Here is a 13,877-nt window from a genome sequence, read left to right on the forward strand (position 1 = left end):
ATGTGCGATAAAATTGGTTCGCACTGCGCAGATCCAAGATGGCGTCTGAATGTGGGAAACAAAAAGCTCTTTGGATTGCCGTGCGAGTGTCAAGAGTTTGTTTTACGATCCAAAAGACATAATTAGTACAAATTATGTCACAATATTGACGAAAAAGTGCTTCTTTTCGAGCATTTTCACGCGCCCGTTTTTTCGCGCCATGCTCCACCGGACGCCATATCTGCGCGTCGCACGAATCTGGACCCCGCTGGGCTGAACCAATGTCAATTTTAACATTTTGACGCCAAGAATGCACAGTAGTAAAGATTGAATCTGAAATTGCAGAGCAAAGTGCCCGGAAATGGCGAATAAACAGTGGTGCCCTCTGTTGGCGGACTTTATGGAGTTCAAATTTTTGCTGTAAAACCCTCTATGGAAGAATAAATCAAAACGCCGATCGAAGTAGTTTAGAATTTAGAATGAGAATCTATAGCAGGAGAATATTTTGGCTTGTGTCGTAAAACAAATAAATAAATATTCACACTTGAGCGGGTACTTTTCGCAAAATCACACAATGCTGTCTTTCTACAAGCTCGTCATGCCTAACAGATATATACGTATAAATTTAACATTTGGAGAGATTGTCCAAAGAGCTGTCGATCAATTATTCTAATTATAAAATGTGCCAAAAAATTAAAAATCGACACAATCGACTTATCCTTTTGAAAAATCTCACCAAGTTAATCAGTCTTTCATTCAATAAACTCACTCAGATGCAATTTACCAGAACAATCTTGATGTTAACGTGTGAGAAACTTATGTACTTATCAACGGGAAAGAAATAAAATTAAGTAAAAAGCTGCTTGAACTTGATAGCTATGAATAAACATAATTTCTTCATTGGATATTTAGAATGCACCTATTTGCATTTTTTTTGGAACACATCTGTACCAATTTCAGATTGAATCCTGCTTTTTTTATTAAGATTGGCCCAACCATTTGTCTTGAACCCACAGCAGCAAGATTATTCTGTCTGTAACATCTCAATGTACAAAAACAAGGTTTGGTAAAAGGTCAGAAAAGTGATAAAAAGACAGTATGTTTTTTCAACAGCCTTTTATTGAAGTTTGTTCAAAAAAATAATCTGGAAAACATTCTCAAATAAAAGTAAATTTAAAAAAATGATTTCTCGCAGACATTTTAAACATGAAATCCACTTCAATGAGCTTTCAATTTGACTTAACAATAATTAAACAAAATCTAATTTTTTGACCTTAAAAAACTTCTAGCCTCTTTATGGACTTACAAGATAATTTAAGTAAAAATTATAAAAACATTCTACTGTTGGAAAAAACCTATTTTCTTTTCCTGAAAAACCCGGATAGAACAAACTGCGAACCCAGCAAAAATACGTGTCACATGATTAAAAATAATCTTGCTGCTAAATTATCATTTCAGAGGCAGAATTAGCGTGTTTAGACGTACGGGAAGGTCTGTCGCACCTCTCTGTCAATTTATTTTCCTGGTGTCAAGCAGCCTTGGTGAGGGGAAACTGTAGAACAGTTTATATCTTAAGAAACTCTGCGAAACGGAAGAGTTAGCACAAGTGTGTAAGATCGATTAAGAATTTGATTAAACTGGCCGTTTTCTGGCCGCGCCAGCTGTCTTTCTTTTCCTCTCTCTCTTTCTCTCGCTGCCTTCTCATTACAGCTGCGGGCATTCCTTTTGAGTCTTTTGCATGTCGTTTCTTTTGTGGGCCACCCGCCTTCTTGGCCATTGTGCCTTTTCTTCCCTTTTTGCCGCTTCGATCGTTTCCAGAAAGGCGCACCTTTCTGGAAAAAAGCCTCCGCCCGACTTGGAATGACAAAAGAAACAGCAAACTGGCAAAATTATTCGACTCTGCCGGCGTATAGTCGCACGTCTTTACAGATGGAATTCGGCCTGCCGTGTGTGTGTTATTATAAGCACACACATCGACCGAAGCGTGCACAATGATACTACGCTCTAAAGTGTATTTCCCGGAATGAAAATGAGCTGCTTTTGGCCCGGCAAAGCATGTTTACGAATCGGGCCTCGTCCCTGCTGCGCCTGCACTCGCAATCACGACAAAAGGAAATTTTATTTCTTTCGCTCTGCTCCTGCTCGCTCCTTCTTGTGCATGCATATCACGCCCACAATCAATACAAACTCACGCGCGCCTTCCGGCCGTCCAAATCACGAAAACTGCTGCAACAGCTCCATTTGCGTTTTCCCAACAGCCGGAAAAGGAAAGGTCTCTGCGGCATGCATCCCGCGGTGCTCAACTGAATCTTCTGTTTTCCGAAACACCACCAATCAAATGCGTCTCTTGTATACTCCGTCTTCAACACGAAATACAGGGAAATGTGTAAAAGATTAAAATTAAATCTTCAGTCCGTCTCAAAATTTTCTGACTAAGCAACAATAAAAATGGAAAAGTTAGACAGAAAATGTGTTTTATTTACTAACCACTGAGTTATTATAATTAATGATTTTATTGGACACATTCGGTGCACGACTTATTTACATTTTTTTTTTACTTACAAGGAGCTGTTTGAGACAAAGACAAAGGTAACTTTTTTGTTTAACCTTGCCTGGCAGATGAGGAATGAAAATTAACGATCTCTTTACAGATTTAGTTGAGTAAAAAAGGCTAAAGCATACATTTATCTCGCCTTTCCCGCAAGAAAACTTTTGAAATGACAGGATCGTTTAAAAATCAAATTAATTTTTTGCATACCGTTCCTTCTGCGTCATCTCAACGTGTATATGAAATATTAATATAATAGGAAAGGTCTGCGAACAAAAGCAACGTTAATGTTGAGGTAAAAATACGGTGTCTAAACATCTAAGCATTTTCTGCTGTTATTTTATCATGTTCCATGACGTTACAGCAGAGAAATTTTTCTGCTAAACATGTTTGAACGAACAAACAAAATGATGCAACGGGTATGTTATTCTTTCCTCTAATACACCTTTTTAACTGGATATTAATTTTTAAACCCTGTCAGGAGCTGAGCATATCATCAGCTAAAATGAAATTGTTCGAGAATTTATGGTTTATTTATTATAAATATTCAATAGACGTGATTACTAAAGTTTAATTGATTAAAAAGTGGATCTTTCCAGGAAATATTAACAAAAATTAGTATTTTTAGTCCAGCAAACGTTCTATTAAATTTATTGCTTGTGCAGCGGGGTCCAGATTCATGCGACGCGCAGATATGGCGACCGATGGAAAAATAGTCACGTGAAAATGCGCGAAAAGAAGCAAGTTTTCGTCAATATTGTGACATAATTTGCATTACTCTTAACTAATTGTGTCTTTTAGATCGTAAAAACAAACTCTTGACACTCGTACGGCAATCCAAAAAGAGCTTTTTCTTTCCCACATTCAGACGCCATCTTGCATCTGCGCAGTGCGAACCAATTTTACCGGACATCTGGACCCCGCTGTGCTTGTGGAATTACCCAACGTGCAATATTAATGTCAGGCCCAAGTGTCTATTAAATATCAGATTTTAAAAAATTTCTGAAAATTATTAATCAGCTTTTCTGTGGTTTCTTGTTCGATTTAAATTCCTAAAATCAATGTTCGAGCTATGATTGTTGATCTCAAAAAACGTCTCCTGACAGGGCTCCAGTAGTTTTTTGGAGCCGAAAGTATCTCAGATATTTAAACGACAATCTGGGAAAATTTACAAATATACAAAATTTGTTCCAAGAAAAATTATTTGTTGTTTTCTAAGTGTTGATTCCTTTTTAATGTTTTTCACTTACTCTAAACAACCCAAAAATTTATTAGAGGCTTGATATTCCTATTTTTTACTATCACTCGATCGTTTTAAAGAGATTCCATGCACTCTAGGGAATAATATAAATTTTCAGCTCTTTTAACACATCGATAAGAACGTGTGCACAAAGCGACCGCGGGGAGCGCCGGCAGGGATGAGATAAGGAGTGCAGTGCAAAAAATGGAAAGTACGTGAGAGTGTTAATTCGCGAACAGTGCATGGTGCTGGCGGTCGCGTGGGCGAAACTATCGATTTGCCATCACGCGCGCGGTGTGGCAGCAAAGCAAAGTTTGAAATGAATAACTCTGCGCGTAAACACAAAAGAGGAAGCGGAGGAAGTGGTTGGCCCTGCTCTGCTAGGGGATGAATTATGCCGGGCGGCCCTTTTCGCACTTTGATGGATGGAAGTGGTCTAATGTGACAAAGCTGTCACTTCTGCGGGGCCAGGCGCACACGCACCGCACCGCCCCGGCCGGCACCGATTATTCATTGCACCCTAGAGTGACTAAAAACTGTATGTACTCACCCGGCCGCGCTCAGCTCTCTCTCGGCAGCTCATCCGGACGTGTGTATCATTATCATCCTCGACCCACGCCAAATCTGAAACGTGTTATTAATTAGACGCCATATTTTTATACCCAACGAAAATAGAGCTTCGCAGTTAATTAGTTTTGTTGGACCGCATTTTGCCAGGAGTGGATAAATGTTGGCAGGCGCATGACCTCGATGTAAAAATTTATCGGCAGGATTTCATAACCAGGAAAAAGACAAAATACAATTTTATGGAGCTTGAATTATCGAATGACTTAGTTTTCAGTTGATTTTCTTTATAAATACCGTCTTTGACGCAGTTTCTGAGCACACCAGTCGATTCTTGAGGGTCGAATTAGGTAAAATGGATGTTTTTTCCGATCAGAAAGTCTAGCGCGATGTGCGAACTTTTTTCCCGCCAAAACAAAATGAATTCGAGAAGTGCGCATGCGTCAGAGCTGGCTGAATGTTACAAAGAAGTCATTCGTACAGGTGGTAGCCCTGCAAGTGCTCAAACCAGCTCTGACGCATGCGCAGTTCTCGAATTCATTTTGTTTTGGCGGGAAAAAAGGTTCGCGCGTCGCGTTGCACTTTTTGGTCGGGAAAAATATCGATTATACCTAATTCGACCCTCAGGAATCGATTGGTATGCTCAGAAACTTCGTCAAAGACAGTCTTTAAGATATATCTAGAGCTATTAGTGAAATTCTTAGTGAAAAATAACGGCTCCTCAGGCTTCGGATTATAGCAGAATGTATTACTTAAAAATCATCGCAAATTATTAGCTACAGAAAATTCTGAATCAGTAATTTGTCCTGGTTGGGGAGAAAATACGCATCGCTCAACAAATACACAATTTTTTACCAAAACAACAAGGAAATTTGAGTTTGGTTACTGAGCTATGCGCGATTTTTCTGCTGCCGTAGGATGAATTGTCGAAAACGTTTGACTTTACCAATTATTTCTGAACATCAATCAAAAAGAGCAAAACCCACCATTAACCCTTCCTGTGATTGATCTGAACTCATCTCCCTAACATTAAATCTCAAGCTTCAAATTATTTGCTATATCTTTTAAAATAAAATCCGAATTTCAAAGTTTAAATTTCTGCTTCTTTTAAATTGAAGATTCAAGAAGAAGCTTGTGATCTTAAATTTCTTTAATACCTTTTAAAATTATCGACAAATCTATTCGAACTTGTTTCAAGCTGTGGGATTTTGAAAAGAATATGATAAGACCAAATTAACAAAAGATGTGTCCTAAATTAAGACCGGTTTTCATCTTTAACTTTGAAGGATTTATCGAGAATATCAGATATCATCAACATCATAGTGAAGAGGAAACTTTTTAAAATCACAAATGCATTGCAGATGTCTATTCAGGAAAGTTTAATGAAAAAAGTTCAGGACTTAGACAGACATATAAAATATTGAACAGCTGCCCTATTAAACTTTCAACTGAAGTCCCACGACATTACTATTTTTCCTTCAGTGTTTTCAGCGATTTAATATTTAGGTTGGTCTATATCTAGAAATGGTAAATATGCTCTACACTCTCAGATTTTCCGCGTTGGCTTTCGTGGTGATTCTGAGAAATTTAATATCGCAAGAGCATCTCATTATTTTTATTCAGGTATAAAATTCTCTTGTTTTGCAAAAAAACGCCCACACAAAACCATTATTTTTATTCTGTCACATTTCCAAGAGAAAATATTTTCTCAGAGAGAAAAATTAAAAATATAATACACACACAGAGACGATGTATTGACCTAGTTTCTTACAACATCTTTCAGCTTCTTTTCTGGTTCCCCTCATCCCCCTATTTCGGCTCGTTTTTACGATGCAATAAAAAGCCGAAAGAGGCTTTAGCCGGAAAGGTAATTTCTTTTAAAGAGTGTCTTAAATTAAGGCGAGATGCTGTGTCCTCTGAAATCAAATCAGATGCGCTTGGATAGATCTGGAGTGTCAAGAAAAAGTCAGCAGACTCTTTTTCCTTGCTTGAAAATTCTGAAAATATTTAAAAAAAATCTGGAATTGGAAAAAGGACAAATTCTTCTGGCACCTCTTCTTCCGCTAGACCATTTTGATTTATGACTAAAAGTTTAGCTTTGACATTTAGTTTCATTACTTAAAAAATTATTTGAAAATCACAGCTCAAGGATTCTCAACTTAGAAATCATGGCTACAAACTTAAGCCCACTGTAAAAGTTGTTACACGAAAACGAAGTGCAGCAAATAATGTCCTCGTTGATCATCCTGGATAAAAATCGAGATTCATTGGCTGCATATAAAAAACAATCTGCATAAATAAGCAAGCGCATCATTTCTCTTGCGGAAAATCCATTATCAATAAAAATTCCAGCGCGCTCATCATCTCTGGCTCTGTTCCGAGCATTATCGCTGGGGAAACTTTGCTCGGCGAGCGGTCGTCTCTAGCGTCTCGTTGGTACAAAGTCAATAAAGCAGTCTGCAGGCTGAAAATAAAGTGAATTCGCGTACATAAAAGCGCGCGGGCGCGCGGCTTAAAAGGCAAAGTGGCTTTTGAGAAGCCATCAAAATAAAATCCGGCCGAAGAAATGAGAGCGGCGCGTAATCTCGTCGTCATTTCGAGTTGACGACAGCATCCGCGGAATGCTGTGTGAGTGTGTATCTCGCGTCTCGCGGCGCTCTATATATCTGATCCGCCGCGCGGCCGGCAGGGCCCCGAAAGAGAGGCAGCAGGCGAAAGTTATTTCATCTGTTAAATTCGTCGTGTTCGTTGCTGCGCGCATCGTCTGTGGACCGATTAAAAAGTCGGATGCTATCGGCAATCGCTTCCTTTGGTTTCGCCCAACCTCAAGATGGATGCCATCGATCTTGCTCTTAAGTGCGCCCGACCTCTACTATACTTGACTGCTCTGCAAACACACCGAAAATTTTCCTCTCGGTCTTTCTTGATCGGAGATATGTATTTTGGTATAGTTATCTTCTGTCATATTTTTTTTAATTCAGAATTTTGAAACTGATTTTAATTTTTTCCTGTTCCATCTACGACCAAATGAAAAAGACTATTCATTAAATAATAAGAGAAACCAATTTTGCAATTTATGCAGCGGGGTCCAAATGTGCGATAAAATTGGTTTTCTCTGCGCAGATCCAAGATGGCGTGTGAATGTGGAAAACAAAATAACTCTCTTTGGATTGCCGTACGAGTGTCAAGAGTTTGTTTTACGGTCCGAAAGACACAATTAGTTAAGAGTAATGCAAATTATCTCACAGTTCTTTTCGCGCATTTTCACGTGACCGTTTTTTCGCACCATAATCCACCGGACGCCATATCTGCGCGTCGCACGAATCTGGACCCCACTGAATTAATGATCTACATTTTTTGGGAAGAGATATGCAACTAAAATTTTAGGCAAATCAAGCGAAGAATGCACACTTGATAAAATTTAGAAGAAACTTTTAATTATAAGACAACAGATTCAACAACCTTTAGCAAAACTTGGATGGTTTAAGACATTTTTTTAACCTGACTAAAGCCGGCTAAAAATTTCGTAATCACTCGAACTTTTGGTTGTTAAATTTCATTTTAGCTCTAAAAATATTCACCTACCTTATTTATGGAGTTAAGTGTTTGAGATTGACTGAAATGATTTTTAATTATAATAAATTTCACAAGTTTAAAAAATTAAACCACCTAATTTTCCAGCCTCCCGAAAATAAAAACCAGAGACAGAAATGCACCCCTTTCTCATTTCTTGCTGGCAAAGTGGGGCAATAATCGTTATTGTTAGCTGGGTAACTTTCATCCTCGGTTTGTTTGCGCCTGCCCTATTTATATACACACACTGTTGCAGCCCTCTGACAAACATTACGTGTTTTTCTCACGTTAGGCGGCATCAGCAGCAAAAGTTTCGCTCGCTCGTTCTCGCTCTCTCGTCCGCTTTGCTTTTTGTATTCCACAGATGGACGTGGAAAAACCCAAATAAATCGCGCCGGCAACTTTTGCCCGCTCAACTCGGGAAAGAGCACCTTAGCCCCTCGACTCTGTTCGTGGCACCTTTTGTGTGCGAGTGCAAAATGGATGCGGCTGTGTGGAAACGCCGGGTTCCTCGCTCTCGCTCATCCATAATGAAATACGCGCGCCCCAGTAATGGAGGCGGTGGGCAAATATAATTATTGCCCGGCAGATGTGGCCAGAATAAATGTTGCTGCCGGCGTTAACACCTTTTGCTTCTTCTTCGGCGCCGAGCGAGAGCAATAAAGCGGCCGGATATTATTAATCGGTAGGCGGTTTGCGGATAAAAGAAGCTGCGCGTGTTTCACTCTGTTTTACTTGTGTAAATATGTGCGCCGAGAATTTCGCAATTAAGTCTCGACCGTCCCGCGGGACGTGCCAGTTTCAAATTAGCAAACGCTTCCTCGGGACCCAGCCAATGGCAACCCGGCCTTTTTCGTGACGTAAATGAAGCAAGGTGCACGCTCGCTCGCTCGCTCTCGTACTGGTTGGCGAACTTAAAACGGATTGTGAACCCTCAGGAGGGAAACTGGGACACTAATCCGTTAACGACTTCTAAAGCATGTCGATTCGTCTAGGCTACAAGGTAATTTAATAAGGCGTTTAAAAAAATATCTCGGTTCTCGGTGCGAGGAGGCAAAAAGATGGCCACGATTCGGCCCAAGCTCCTCTCGGTGGTGTTATTGGCACCAAGCTGAGCTCATAGCCCACGGGAAGTGCTGACTGTGAGCAGAGGTTAAAAAAATACAGCTGATTATGACATATCCATTTTATATCTATCTTTTGATTTGATTTAGTGATTTGATTGCTTGTAATTTTTACCGCTTTCCCTTGTCTGATTATCATTTATTAATAATGAGTCGTTTTGGCGAAGTTTCTGAGCACACCAATCGATTCCTGAGGGTCGAATTAGGTAAACTGGATGTTTTTTCCCTCCAAAATGTCCAGCGCGACGTGCGAACCTTTTTTCCCGCCAAAACAATATGAATGAGAGAAGTGCGCATGCGTAAGAGCTGGTTTGAGCACTTACAGAGAGACCGCCTGTACAAATGACTTGTTCGTCCAATCCAGCCAGCTCTGACGCATGCGAACTTCTCGCATTCATATTGTTTTGGCGGGAAAAAAGATTCGCATGTCGCGCTGCACTTTTTGGAGTGAAAAAAATCCACTTTACCTAATTTGACCCTCAAGAATCGATTGGTGTGCTCAGAATTTTCGTCAAAGGCAGTCTTTAATAAGAAAATCAACTCAAAACTAAGTCATTCGATAATTCAAGCTCCATTAAATTCAATTTTGCTATTTCCTGTTTATGAATTCCCGCCGATAAATTAAATTTACATCGAGGTCATGCGCCTGCCCACATTTATCCACTCCTGGAAAATGCGGTCCGACAAAACTAATTAACTGCGAAGCTCTATTTTTGGCGGGAAAAAAGTTCGCACGTCGCGCTGGACGTTTTTAACGGGAAAAACATCCACTTAACCTAATTCGACCCTCAGGAATCGATTGGTGGGCTCAGAAACTTCATCAAAGACGGTCTTTAATTATAAAACTCGGGCCTCTTTGAAGGAAGCCAGTCGAGAAATAGACCAGCTCGTGTTACTGACCCCGCTTCGCTTGCTGGAAAGGTGCAAACCAGCAAGTATCGAGTCGGAAAGCTTTCACGATCCTTCCAAATCAGGGTTCGCAAAAAAACCGTATTTTAAAATACCCACTGCATTAAAAAAACTGTTTTTTTGCGAGGCTTTCTGCAATTTTACGCATTTTTATGTAGAAAAAATTCTCATAGCGGATGATCAAAAATAGGGAGTTTGAAAAATCAGTATAAAAATCATTGGTTTCCTCAAAAGACCAAAACTGGTGGTTTTTTCCAGCTGTTTTTTTTTTGCGCAAAAAGACAATGGTGCATTTTGCGCATTGCAAAATTGGCGAACCCTGTTCCAAATCCGAACGGAGCCGTCATTACAATGAAATAAAATAAAATTTAGGCAAATATCAACCCCCAAAGATCCCTCGGACTGCTTTTACTGCAAGTATGTTGCTTCACTTCTCTGTGCGCGGTTTGCTCGCAACCAGAGCGCCTGCTAAGTAGCGACTAGGCAACCTGCACGACGCGGTCACGCAGGTTGCATAAGCCGCGGTGCGCCGAGTGTATTATAGTGTTTATTTTTACTGAGATGCCTCACAAATCATCGTTATGTTTGATTTGCGCGGAGTGGGGCGGGGACTCGATTTCTCTCTCTGCCGTAAGCGGAACTAAAGATGATGCGGCGGTGCTGACAGTCATTCCGAGACGACGCACAGGCACTTAAGTAAGATGACAAGTGATATTTCGGGACTTTATGGCCGTTTGATGACATAATACATATGCGGCGCAAGATTATGAGCCGGTCTGTTGCTTCTCGCGCTTTTTGCGCGGCCACAACAGGATTTTCAATGGAAATAAAAAGCCAGAATGTTTGATTGGACCGTTAATTTAAATAATGAATAAAAAATTCGATATTAAGTCGAGATGATGAGGTAGAAAATTGAAAATAGGAAATTGTCAGCAGCTGTTTCGGCGCGACAGGCCTCATTTCCTTGAAAGAAAAAAAATACAATGCAGCGGCCGTCGAAACCAATGAAAATGATATATTTTTGGCCTATTTCTTTATAAAAATAAACTATTTTGTCGGTTGTTTCTTCATTTTTATAATTTTAAATGCATTTCTAGACCTGTCGAAGTTGATTCAAATAAATTGAGATTTTTAAATCCAAAATCACCAGGGTCCGGATTGCGATCTGTGTTGGTTCCCGCCGGTCAGAAGTCAATATGGCGTCGAAATAATGGAGGCCAATCCAGTCAACCAATCAGAAGCGTCGAAAAAGAGGCGAGCCGACCTAATAATTTAATTCCCGCGTATTTTCTTACATTTCCATTGGCGTGATGTGCCATCTAACGGTCGATTCGCCAATTACCGGGCTAATCAGCTGTTAGTAAAGAAATAACAACAAAAATATTCAATGTGCTGAAGATAATTTCATGATAAATTTAATTTTACGTTTGAAACATCCCCGCCGCACTCTACCAGACGCCATAACTGTGAATCCAAAATAGGAGTATTTTATCCTCCCTTTTACGCAATCCTTTCGCAAACAAAATTCCAAACATTTTTATCCCTTTTGAATAAGTTATTTCCTCTTCGTATAAAACAGCGAATGAAATTTTTGTCCCTCCTTTGATTCTACGAGGAGGAGATCAAATTTTTATCACAGCTTTCCGTTCCCACGAGCAAAAGCAAGAAGGCCGCGAGTCATCAGCAAAAAGGCTCCTCTCGGAGAGGCAAATTGTTTTTACTGGTAATGACCAGCAGAGAGGCATTGAGCTCCACTTCATCTGCTTCTTGCTGCCGTCTCTCCGGGAAGACGGCTTGTTCGCCGAGAAGGAGACACGACGACCGACACGCAACAAAAAGAGCGGCCACTTTACGGATCCATCGGCGGAGAGAGCAAATCCAAGAAGACAAGCCGGGACAAAAAGGACCGCAAACCTTTTTAAGAGGATTAAAATTTGCGCTGCGCTGGAGAAGCCGACCGAAAAGACTCTCTGCTGGGCAAATTAATTTAATGGCAGTGTACTCTGTTAGCAGTGCACCCGACTAACTTTTACGCTGCTGGTGCTAATAAAGCACAACTGATTGCGGTCGCGAGTTTGCCGCTGCTGTTTATTTATCAGCGCTCACACACACACAAGCAACACAAAGAGGTAGAAAGCGAAAACGCGGCAGTTGGCGCGCAGAGAGAAAGTGTGAGCAGTTGATTTTGTGGCTCCACTGCCGCGCGGAACAATGATTTCGGAGGAGAGAAAAAGCGTTGAAAGCATTGTTGTTGATGAGAGAGTTGGGAATAGAGCTTTTTAGAGGTCGTTGCGAGCGGCAATCGACTCGCATTCTCTGCTGCTTGACAGAAATTTTGATTTTACTCTACTCTCTGATGGGATAAAACTCAATTGTTGAGAACTGTGGCAGCAAAAAAGTTATTTTACTTCGGTTGCGCTTGACACATCACGACAAGATGCATTGAAATGGCTGAACCACTGAAAGGATAGCGAAATTTAAATTGCAATTTTAATGAGATAGGAGGGAAGGGGAATTTTATCCATTTTTATTTGTAGTAAATGACTGCTGTTGATGGACAGCATCAGATTCAATTTAAACCTTTGATTTTCCGCCTATAACACTAATTTGGCACAGGTTGTAGTTTTTTCTACTTGGTTTCAGCTTGTAAAGAGAGCCTGAAGTTCAAATCCAAACGGTTCCACAGATAAATTTTGACTATCTCTGACAAAAAATCCGATTTAATTCTTTTCTGGATGTGGGGGGATGCAAGGGGCATAGTTGCTCTGCTGATCCGCTATAACGTTGTACTGGCAACTCAACATACTGCCTGACACCTCGATTGTTTGAGTTATCAGCTTAACACTCAACGCGTTTTACATGTGTCTACTCAATGTGCCATTCAAGCTGCTCAATAATCGGACCCTCTACAATGCAAATTGACCAATACACCGCAAGATATTAATTTTGAATCTAATTTATTTAAAAGCTGTTAAAATTAAGCTGAATGACTGATTCTTCCTTGATAGGGATTTTTTTTATCAAAGACAAGGCGTGCAAAGAAAGTGTTAAATGGGTAAATATAATTCTTTTTCTATGTAGAGTTTTATTTGTTGTTTAAAAATATTAAAATATTATAAGAAGGACTGAAAAATACATTTCTGTAAAGAAAAATCTTGAATGAACCGAAATCTAGCTGAAGACAATTTACCTGGGTGATTTTTTAAGAACTTTACATGAATTTTAAATGCTTTCCGTTGGTTTTTGACCGCTGAAACAATTTAAAGTTTGCTTCAATAGCCTCAAAAATTGCTTGTAAATGAATAAATCTTCTGCTGTTTTACTCCTGCAATAAAATCAGCTAGCAAATTTCCGTTTTTATTAATCTCCCTATGATGAAAAGTTCAAGACTTGATTTTCCCTGCTTTTTCACTCTTTAATATATTGTATATTATATACATACTGTTTTCCGCACATGGGATCATTTATTTTGTTTCGCCTGAGCTCCATTTCAAAGCCCACGCAACATCATTAATTTAAACGTGCCGCTGATTTACATTTTATTTTTCCTTTGGCAGTCAATTTTCGGTTGATAGGCGCGGAATTTGGCGCATTTCGCCGTCGGATACATCGGACCGCGCGGCCGCTTGTTCAATTGCACGAAACATTTTGCGGTGCGACGTGCGCGCACATACATATATACGCACCGAAAGTTCCGCAACAAAGCATAATTAATGGCTTCAAACATGGTGGCCGCTTAATTGTTTCCGACGCTTTTGTGACGCTTTTTCCACTGAGGGGCGCTGGGAAAAAATGACGAGGAAGAGGAGGCGGCGGCGGCGAGATGCCCAGAGAAAGGATGACGTTGATGGAAAAGTGGAAAACTCATCGTTTTTCCCGCCGCCTCTCTCCGCGCGAGAAAGAGAGCGAACCCGTCTGCGACATTGCAAAAAGGAATTTC

The sequence above is a fragment of the Cloeon dipterum genome, chromosome 3 (genome assembly GCF_949628265.1).
Source record: "Cloeon dipterum chromosome 3, ieCloDipt1.1, whole genome shotgun sequence".
Classification (NCBI taxonomy): Eukaryota; Metazoa; Arthropoda; class Insecta; order Ephemeroptera; family Baetidae; genus Cloeon; species Cloeon dipterum.